The following is an 8,386-nucleotide window of genomic DNA, read 5'->3' on the forward strand; positions in this document are numbered from 1 at the left end:
AGGAAAATGGACAAAATTTCCCATTATGTAATTTGCCACACTACATGCATACACTTACACGTGCACACCCGCACACAGAGAAGCTCCCCCAACTACACTACCTCTGAAAAATGAAATGCATACTTACAAGAACAGAAGTGAAAGAATAATAAAACTAAACACAAAAGATAAACAAATGAAAAACAGCTAGACTTAAGTCTGATATTGCTATCTAAGCTACCTGCCAACATTGTTTTCAGGTCCTTGTTCTTCTATGGCGTCAAAAAGGACCTGGAAAAAGCTCTGGATCCTCAGTATGCTGGGACCTCTTGAATGACTTGATTTGTCAGTATCTTCCGAGTCTTGTCTGTTACATCTCTCCTCTGATGGGGTGGAACATATGGGAGTGACGTGGAATGATCTCTTGGCAGAAATCAAAATGGAATTATACAGTCTATGGATACGCCTCAACACCAATGCGTCTGACATGATGGCCTCCCAAGCTTTTAGGTGGACAGCCAACGGACTCCCCCCATCTGCGTTTAGAGTAGGGAAGTCGGGCAACCTTCCAGGTATGCTAAAAGGCTCTACCGAGAAAGATCCACAGAAGCCCTGGTTCTACAGCCCACCTCTGCTGTGCGGTTGCCATCTGTTTTGGTTGTCTCCCCTCCCCCGCCATGAGGGGTACCCTCACCAGGGGTATCCTGAAAAGACTGCTGCAATTTCCCAAAAAAACAAGTGCTTGCTCCCCTACTGGCTCATAGAGAAAGACTGCTGAGGGCTGGCAAAGTGCACTCAGATAGTAGACAGAGCCTTTTTCTCCAGTTCACTTCTTGGCTAACATGTCTTTGATTTTTGGGCCAAAAGAGAGGAACTATCGAAAGGGGCATTGACAAAACAAACCTTGACGCAGTCCACAAAATTGCATAATCACATCCAAGACATGCAGCGCATGGCAATGCCGGTGCTGGCAGCTCGAGATGCGTCACTGGCTGCATTGGAATAGGCGCGTAGACACATTGGAAATAAGACTGCATAGTCGACAACTAGGTCTCAAGAATATTCTGGCACCTGTTGTGTCCTAACTACCTTTGACACTTCAAAGACAATACCACAAAGTCGTCTTGTCAAATGAGCCAAAGAAGTTAACGCTCTCAGTGCGAAAGTCGCTGATGTGTAGGCAACACTTTCCTAAATGGTCCAGTGCCTTGGACTCCCTGTTTGGGGTATAGACCGAAGAACATTCCTAGATTCTATTGTGTAGTGGTTATCACATCTGCTTTACATGCAGAAGGTCCTGGGTTCAGTCCCCAGTAGAACCATTATTATTGCTTATTCTAACCATTTATAGCACTTTTTTATTGTCTGCTGCCCACTATTTTTACTGTATTTTATTGCTATAAACTAATCTGCACTGTTGTACTGAAACTGTCTGCCTTACAGGGCCTGTTAACTCACTTTTGTTACTGCCACACTGTAAAGGTTTTTGGCAGTTTCACTGCGTGAAACATGAAATGTTCTCCATTTGTTAAGCATCTGTTTGTTTGCTCTGATTTCCTGCCAATGAGTGCATCATATAACTGATTTGTTTGCAGTTAAAAGTATTCTCTACTCTCTTTTCTGCTTTACCTGTTTAAAATTTTCCATTAGTGTCTCTCTGCTGTTTTTCTGCTGTGATAAATATTTCTGCAGTGTTTTCTGCCTAAAATAGTGTAGCTAGTTGCTATAGCATAGTTTGCCACCCTCCCTTCCTATTGGTGTCCTGTTCTTACACTTGGTATCTTTGCAGTTGCACGCCCTTACTGTAAATTTGATCTGGGACACTCCTCCCAGTCCAGTGTCATTAACTCATTTTACCCAATAGAGAGAGAATATTTGGGAAGGCGAACCCAATTAGTTTCTTATCCTTGAATTATCTCCTTTGTCTCTTTCCACTTTACTAAAAAAACTTTATTCAGCTGCTTTTACAGTATTTGTGTTTCCTCCTCCTACTTAATTACTTCATCGTGGTTTTTCTGCTACTTGTTCTCTAAAGTGTTTAATTGCATCTTCTCTGATGCATTTATTACTGCTTGTTTTTAGCCTGTTTAAATTTAAAGTGTTATTCTAACTCTCTTAGTTTTGATTTAAGCACTTTGGCTTTAGGCCTACCCCATAGCTCTCCCTGGTCTCTCTCCCTCAGACTCTGACAACTATGTAGGGACAATTTCCTACGGTTTCTCCTGCCAGCCTGGTTGATATGGGCATCCTGAGACAGTACTACTTCATGTACATGGACAACCATCTACTACTACCACCTAGGAACACAATTTGTGAGAGATGCAATTACATAAAGAAGCTAGAGTCTTCACTCTCTCCCTCACAAGCCAGTATATCTGGCACTGAGAAGGTTGCCAACATAATCACTACACCTCAAACACCACCCACAACTACACAACACACACCCACATATGCAGTGGATCTCAGCAAAAACAAATCCAAACAAAGGAGACCTCAGAGACAAAAACACATGAGAACTCCACAACCCTCCACACCACATACCAAGCATAACCAGTGTCTCACAACCACTAAGACCTAACCATAAGCCCAACATATTAGTCATAGGAGACTCCATTGTGACACACACAGATGTGCCTCTCACCAAGCTGGATAAGGAGAAAGTCACGGTTAGTTGTTTGTCAGGTGCCAGAATCCGCCATATCACACACACACTCATGTCTCTCAACAGCAGGTGCTGTTATGACTCTGTCATAGTCCATGTTGGCGTAAACGACTTGAGACGTACCTCCTTGGACTACATGAAGAGAGACATGATTGCGTTTGCTGAATGTGTGTCCCAGGCAGGTATGTCCCTAGCCTTAAGCAGCATTCTACAGTCACCCAGAATGATGCCTCAATACAAACAGAAAATGATTGACTAACAATTTGCTTAGTTTCTGGTGTCATTCCAGGGGGATCCAGTGCCCGAAAGCCTAGGAAGACATGATCGACAGACCACAAATGCTTTGCTAAAGAAGGCCTGCATCTGTCTCACTTGGGATTCTGGCTTCTGGCAAAGGCCCTTTCCTCCCCCATAGTGACTTTTTAAGGAAAAGTCATGAGGTCGATACTACCAACATAAAAATTTCAACAAAATGCAAATTAAAAGGTCATGCTGCTAACTGCTAGGAGTCTAAACATGAAATTGCACTCATTACAAGCATTCTTAACCCTGGAAGATGCTGACATGTGTGCAGTCTCAGAAACCTGCCTCAAAGATGCAGAGAGCACCCCAGCCTTACCTGCTTACTCATCCTTTCATAAATTCAGACCTCAAAATGTGGGCAGCAAACCCAAGGGAAGTGGAGTTTCAATATATATTAAAGGCACACACACCTTCACGCTGGTCAAACAGTATGATGCACAGGAGACACTCCAGATGCAGTTAACCATTGACACAATGCCTATTCAATTTATAGTTAGCTACAGGCCCTCAAATTTGACTCAAGATGCCCACTCCACCTATCTAGACCTCTTCAAATCTATCAAGATTCAACACTTTACCCCGATCCTGGGTGACTTTAATTACCCAGCCATAGATTGGAAAAAAATACTCAAGCCAGAACACAAATGCCCAGAGATTCCTTGACTTTTTCAATGCAAATGCCTTGGAACAGCTAGTCGATACCCCACAAGAGGTGACAATATCTTGGACTTGGTATTAACAAACATGAGTAACCACTGCAGCACCGCTACTGTATCATACCCCCCCGGTAGGATCCGACCATAAAGCGGTCACTTTTGAAGTCACCATCTCCCCTGACCTCTCTCTAGCTAGAGTCAAACAAATAAACTTCTCCAAAGCCGATTGTATAAACAGCTTCACTGTAGGAAATGGCACCACTGTCCAAATCTACACCAAAGAACTATACGAGCATTTATATAGATGCATGGAATCAGAAATACCTGACAGGACAAAATCATCCTCCGCAAGGAAAAGTAAACCTCTCTGGTGGACATCTGCAATAAATAAACTATATAACAAAAGGAAAAATTGCTGTCCAGGACCAAAAAGAAGCAGGTGCCCAATTGGAAGCAATCTCTCCTTTGCCTGAACAAGCAAATAAGAGCATTAGTGAAATCCTCTAAAGCCAACTTCAAGTCCAAATTGGCCACATTTACTAGAGACAATCATAAGGCCTTTTTCACATATGCCCGCAATCTCAAAGGAAGTACCCAGATCTGTTCAGAACTGGTGGTCAAGGACACCACATACACAAATGCTGTAGATACAGCCAATCTACTGGCGGACAGATTAAGTGAAACCTTCTCCCCTCTGCCCCCCCCCATCAGTAAATCCGGACATCCACAGAAACTACCCCCCCCACCCCTTATCTCTACGGAACAAGTCATCACTGCCCTCACAAAGGCAAAAAATACAACCTCCATGGAACCTGATAACATCCCAGGCTGCATCCTACATGAATTCAGGCATGAACTTGCAGGGCCATTAGGCACCCTATTCAACCAAAGCCTGAGTACTGGCTTTGTCCCAGCCAAGTGGAGGACAGCCACTGTCCTCCCTTTACACAAAGGTGGGGTGTCCAGCGATCCAGGAAATTATAGACCCATCAGCCTAACTAGCCTGATCTGCAAGGCCATGGAATAGATTATCATGGACCTTATTAACAGATACAATGGCAACCTCCAAGCACTCGACTCCACACAGTTTGGTTTTGTCAAGAGGAAGTTGTATCTGTCAAATCTGGTTGACTTCTTTGAGACAGTCACCAAAGCCATGGACCAGGGGAAGATGGTGTACACCACCAATCTTGACCTAACCAAAGACTTCAACACTATTCTCCACTCGGGCATAGTAGATTAACTCTTTCAACTAGGTATCAATACATATGTTACTAGATGGGTATCAAACTGGCTCACTGACAGAACCCACCTAATCAAAAAAAGGGGAAGCCACCTCAAGCAGTAAACACGTAACGAGCGGTATACCCCAGGGATTGGTCTTGGAGCCTCTGTTAGTCGGGATATACTTCTCTGAGGTGCAGGCCAAAACCAGGGGGCTATGGCTGACCAAGTTTGCAAGTGACTGCAAGTTGGGCGCAGTCAATTCCCCAAGTGATGTGGACGGCCTCCAAGAGGGTCTCACCCAAACAAATGACTGGTGGCAGAAACATGGCCTCAAGATGAATGCCAAAAAATGCATCATAAACCCTTTGGGGAGAGTGATGTCCCCACATAACACCACATTAATAACACTGTCCTAAGTACACAATCAGTAGCGTACTAGCGAGGGATTTGGGCACACAGGTTGATAGCAACCTGACGTTTGACCACCATGTTGCTTCCATTGTATGGAAAGCTTTCTACATGGCCCACCTCATAAGTAAAGGTATTTCATCCAGGGACCAAGAGGTCATAACATCCCTGTATTCTTCTCTTATAAGTCCAGTTATTGAGTACAATGCCCCCTTCAGCATGTACCTCGCAAAGCACATGCAGCAGCTGGAGAGACCACAGACATTTCTCACCAGGACAAACCAGGGCCTCAAACATCTACTCCACACAGACAGGCTAAATGCCCTGTTCCTCTACTCGGTTTCATACAGACTCCTCAGAGGTGACCTATGTCTGGCATACAGAGCAATCTCAGACCCAGCCTTGATGGGATTGCTGCATATCCGCAAGTCAAGGTCCACTCCAGCAACCAGTACTCACGACCTCAGCCTGGTCTGTAATATCAATAGGACTTGTTGGTGAGAGATTTGTGTCCCAGAGACTCCCCCAGCTGTGGAATAGACTCTCTCTCTATACGTCAAGCAGAGTACCTCATTATCCCTTTTTAATTGCAAACTGGATAACTGGATGGAAAATAGAAAATTCACCCCTGTGTTTCCACCTGTGTTCCTGTTGGACAGAGGCTTTGGATGCTGACTTGTCTAAACATGGGCTAAACACTTGGCTAGGCGTATAAGGGCCTCAGGGCCAATAGCCTAGTAACCTCCTATGATCCAAAATGTCCTTTTTGGTGGCAGCTGCCACCAGGACAGCATCAACAAGCAGGTTCCTTACTCCAATGTTGCCACTCTTGGGGAGGCAAGATCTTAACAGGCCTCCTAGGGATAGGTTCCACCGTATCAAGTTCCCACCAAGTCCTACAGGACACCAGGTTGATATGCACATCTGAAGGGAGATCCACCCAGGATGTGAATGGACCCATATCAAAGGTGTCCAAAAATACTGACTCCTCTGAAGAGGGGACTTCTGCTGTCAAACTCCTGTGCCAATGAAAGAGTTCCATAAAATACCAAAAGAGGCATCCTCACAGGGGCCTTTTGGGAGGCCTCTCATATTTCACACTGTCAGTATCCGTTGTGAGAGACGCCTTTGTGAAATCCAAGTGCTTTTTTCCTTGCACAGACTCTTACCATGACTGTCCTGAATCACAGAATATAGGGAGAAGTGGAAAAAGCAGGGGACCCTAGAAACAGGGTAATTTTAAGGCCTGAAGGTGTTGACAGTTCCAGAACATTCCAATGCATGTCTGCAAAGACAGGGGAGGATTACTGGTAGTTGCCTACCATTCTGTCTCCAACCTGGAGAAAATCCTTTCAATAACATTGAAGGCAGAGATAGATACTAGCCACCAATAGACAGCAACACTGGGTTTAGAGTAATCTACGGAGCAGTCAGACTCATGAGACAAAGCAACCTGCCCTGAAACAGTAACAGGAGCAAAATTATCAGGTGCCCATCCCCAAACTCTTGGACCCAAAGCTCATCGGAGTTGAGAACACCAAGTTAGGTGTTGGTAATTGAATCAGCCAAGCCATCTGCATCAACCCAGGTGGAGGCAAGGCAACCAGAGGCATAAGCCCTGAAGGGTCCAAGGGAGGAAAAAATAACTGGTGGAGCCAAACCCTTAGGGACTGGTGCCAAGGTGGCAGGATAACTCCTAGCTGAATTTGGGCATGCAGTAAAGACCACTTCAGTTGCTCTAAATCCAAAAGTCTAAGACTCCCAACCAAGCTGACAAGGCTATTGAGGGCTTGGAAGCCTGTCGGCCAGTAGCTGGATCCAAGGATTGGAGACTAGATGGACAGTCCTGGATCCAAGGGTGTGCAGGGAGAGGATTCGGATGACAGCTCCTCTGGAGTAACAGGAGAAAAAGGGGAATGGACCCTACCGGAACTTCCACCTTAACCAAGAAGGGACTGGACACACTCAGCTCTGGAGATACAGATTTCCCTAAACTCAGCATCAAGGGAGATCAGCTCCAAGAAGAAGGAATCAAGCCTGGAATCTACACAGCAGCAGAAGTTAAAGATCAGTGGACCTTCAAATCCAGCTGATCAGAATTAAGGGGACCTGCTCATTTTCAGACTCCCTTGTCCTTCTCTTGAACATTAGGGTCCTTGGAACTCTAGTTACTTAGACGCTGCTCCTTGTCAGACTTCTCTGAAGAAGACAATGAAGAAGGTGCAGAATCTCCATAGGGCAACCAGCACTTCAACATCATCTTAACCCAGCACGCAGTCACAACCCAGGTACTGAAACTAGCACAGATGGAGCACTCTGCATCTAAGAACAAGCCGCTATGGTAATAAATGCAACAACTGAAGGGAATTTGTGGCTGCATGCCACACTGTTTTAAACCCCTTCTCCTGATCCAACAAGAATTAAACACACAATAATTTTACAAAGTAGTAGACAGGAATTATATTTTTGTTGAATATAAAGACATCCATTTGTTTTAGAATGATCTTGTGAGACTGGTTCATGTAATGTTAAATTAAGAGACATTCTTAATATCCCAAACCACAAAAAATGAACTAGATCCTCTGCTGAGACAAACTATTTCATCATCAACTTCCAAAACTAAACCTCTTGCTATGTATATTGAATGGAAGTTAAAGCCAGTGTTAAAACAAGTTAAGTCTTTCATGTCGGAATATGCGAACACAATTATTCAATTAAAAATAAGAATGTTTTATTTAGACACGGAAAGAAATGTGTTCATTTAAAAAAAGAAGATTTTGTTTGACAAAATATATCATATTTAACCTGATATAGGTGGGGAAGCTGAAAATGTATTAGATGTTAAAGAATTTGAATGGCAGTTACTTTTGAATGCAACAGTTGGGAAATGTGTTAATGATCATCTAAGTTTTAAATGCGTTCTTAAAATAGATGTTGAGATTGGTGAATTAATAGTGTTACATACATTTTATTTTTATTTTAAGAGCGGTGTTTTATTTTTTTACTGTATATATTTAACAGTGGACACAGGCTTTTAAATATTTTACACGATGTTTTAAGTGATCATGTGATTTTTTTTAATGTGGGTGTGTCATATATATATATATATATATATATATATATATATATAAAAATGTGTGTATGCATATAT

The 8,386-nt window shown here is 43.4% G+C and overlaps 1 protein-coding gene and 1 non-coding gene across 2 annotated transcripts in view; one reads left to right on the forward strand and one right to left on the reverse strand.

The window, feature by feature from the left end:
* The window catches only part of NUP85 (nucleoporin 85), a 1,184,651-nt gene that overhangs the window by 313,982 nt on the left and 862,283 nt on the right, over positions 1-8,386 (reverse strand). The gene's annotated exons all lie outside the window — the stretch shown is intronic.
* On the forward strand, positions 1,229-1,301 carry TRNAV-UAC. The gene has a single exon. It is a non-coding gene; the product is annotated as a tRNA-Val (tRNA).

The sequence above is a fragment of the Protopterus annectens genome, chromosome 10.part0 (genome assembly GCF_019279795.1).
Source record: "Protopterus annectens isolate FY-2018-M chromosome 10.part0, PAN1.0, whole genome shotgun sequence".
NCBI classification, from domain to species: domain Eukaryota; kingdom Metazoa; phylum Chordata; order Ceratodontiformes; family Protopteridae; genus Protopterus; species Protopterus annectens.